Source organism: Dromiciops gliroides, chromosome 6 (assembly GCF_019393635.1).
Source record: "Dromiciops gliroides isolate mDroGli1 chromosome 6, mDroGli1.pri, whole genome shotgun sequence".
Taxonomy (NCBI): Eukaryota; Metazoa; Chordata; class Mammalia; order Microbiotheria; family Microbiotheriidae; genus Dromiciops; species Dromiciops gliroides.
In genome coordinates, this window is record NC_057866.1 from 40,910,172 (window position 1) to 40,913,219 (window position 3,048).

Consider the following 3,048-nt stretch of genomic DNA (forward strand, 5'->3'; position numbering starts at 1 on the left):
AATTAAATTTAATGTTGATACTTGAGAGTTATGACAGTTTTTGTTATTCACATTTCAGTTGGAGGTATTATCAAATACATTGGATGGTCATATCAACCCAGGGAAAAAGAAATAGATTATTATATAGATCTCTGGAAGAAGAGGAATAAACCTTTATTTTTCTCTTAAAAAATCCCTTCCCCCCAATTATGTGTCATCATTGCTTATCCACACCCAATAGCAGTTTAACTCTCTCCTTTGCTCTAACTAGGTAGATGGCATCTTTTTTGTGTGTTTTACTGTTTTTATTTAGACTTCCATGTTTTCCCCCATATATGTATGCATGTATAAAAAATTCTGAGCATTTCATTTGCTGCTTTTATTTTTCCTACCTGAGAATTGGCTTTTAATTTTCAGAGAATAATTAGTTTGCAGAGTCAGTATTTTGTGTCTGGTCAAAGTTCTTTAATAAATAAAAGAGAAAATCCTTTTTCTATGTATATCTTCGTTAATTAAATTTCTTACAAAGCTACTTCTGAAATCATATAAAGCCCTCATGGTTCTCTTAGGGTTCAATGACATAATACAGATTAAATCTAAAATTGGTATACACCCATTTTTCATAAAATCTCTAAAATCAATTTTCCAAGTAACAGGAAGGGCATTAAATAATATTTATAGATTTTGAGACTTTACTAGGGAAGAAATTTGGGGCATGATGGAAATCAAGATGGGGCACGTGGGGAACAAAGAGTGGGCTTCACATGTTACTATTTCCTTCATAGACTTATTTTTTCTCACCATTTTCTTGTTTTCCATGGATAACTTTCATGTGCACTGTCTATAGGCTAAACCTTAGTTGATTCTCATAACCCTTTACTAGACTGTAAGCTCCTGGAGGGCAGGAATTGTTTTCCTTTTAATTTTTCCCCTGAATCTGAGCAAAATCCTTTTGCCTATTAGATATCTAATAGATGTTTGATGAATTAGTCTACATTAGCCACTAACGTAGAGCTGTGTCAGGATGACATGAATCAAGGAGGGGAACAAAGGTAACTTAAGTATGATAAATTTGGGTGAGACCAAGGAGTTTTTGCTAGATAGAATTTTTAATGCTCCTGGATACCAATTTTCTAGGCTGTGACTCTTCTTCGAATCTCTTAATTTAATTTTCTTGACTTTTAGACAGGTTATTTCTCATCTTTGTGAAATGTGAATAGATTGTAAATCAGATGAGTTTTAGCTGGATCCTGAGTCAACTATTTGTTACTCATGTGGTCTTGGATAAATTGCTTAAAATCTATCTGTACCTCAATTTCCTAATGTGAAAAATGTGAAGTTTGAACCAGATGTTCTGTGTGGTTCCCTTCATATCTAAATCTGTAATTCTCTCCTACTGTACATCAAGGAGGAATATAGATACAAGTGCTAAAGAGTTGGTCATTTCACTGGGCAGCCCACTGAGCCCTTTTCCTGCAACATCACCAGCCCTCGAACTCACACCTCATCAGTATCCTCTATCTCTCTGGGTCCCTACCTAGGACTGATACCTCTCCTACTAGAATTTCCATTTAAAGGGGACACTGAGGTCAGCTATCTTTTCATTTCTTACCCAATGCACTACTGTCCTTATTTATCAGGCCCCCAAACTGAGTACCTTTTCCTTCCATCCTCTTTTTTTGTTTCCTTTTGTATATTATCTTTCCTTATTAGATTGTAAACTCCTTGAGGGCAGGGGCCCTGTTTTGCCTTTCTTTGTTTTTCCAGGGCTTAGCACAGTGCCTGGAACATAGTGAGACAATAAATGTTTATTAACAGACATAAAATCCACTCCAGCAAGTATTTGCTGTCATGAGTGAGTTGTTCAGTTCTGAAGTTGTCCCATGTATAAGGTAGGGATCATATCTCTGTCTTGCCTGTGACAGGAGGGTAATTGTCGTCAGAATACAAGAACCATGTAAAGTCCTTCTATCATTCTGATATGATTATTTGGTATTTCATCTGCTGAACTACTCCCAAAACTGATCTAAATGAATCTATATTCTTACCTATATAATCTTGGGTAAATGACTTAGATTCTCTCTCTTCTTAGGTTTAGATTGATGCATTTATACAGTTTGCTTTTACTACCATTCCACACAGCACTGCGAGGCCATAAACAGAAGAGGGGATCCTTCTGGATCCTTTTGATTCAGAGGACACCCCCACCCTTACAACTCTGATTCATGACCTATGTGTCCATGGTTAAGTTTCAACCTCTCTCGGCTTCAGTTTCCTCATTTTTAAAATAAGGGGATGGGACTAGATGACCTCTAATGTCCCTTGGTCCTCAAAATTTGTCATAACAAGTAATATCTGCATGGAGACTATACTTTCATCTTTGGGGAACTTTCCCTCACACTGGACAGTAATGATGATGAAGATTTCTATAGATATTCATGCTGACTCACCGCTAGAACAGCACTCTGTTGACAAAGTCTCTCTCTCTCTCTACGTATAGTTTATATATAGTTTGAATATATAAACATATATAAATATACATTTATATATAGTTTACATATTTACATACATACACACATATATATGCTGGTTGAAAAAATATATATTCAACAAGCATGTTAAATTTAAAGGGGTCACAATTCTGAAAGTGAGGAATCTAAGTTTGATCTTACTAAGTTTGCTAAATTGATATTTCATCCCTCCTTTATAGGTTTTCATTAACCTTTTTGGGAAGATTTATTTATTTAGAATTTTTCACAAGTTACATGTAAAAATACGTTTATTCACATTGATTTTTAAAAACTTTGTGTTCCAAATTCTTTTCCTCCCTCCCTCCCCACCCTAAGAAATCAAACAATTCAATATAATTTATACATGTGCAGTCATGCAAAATGTCTCCACATTAGTCAGGTTGTGAAAGATAACAGACAAAATAACTTTAGAAAGAGGAACTAACAAAAAATGCTTCAATCTGTATTCAGATACCACTAAGTTCTTTCTTTGTAGATGGACTGAATTTTTCATAAGTCCTTCTGATAGCATCCTGCTCATCATTTCTTTCACCATTAC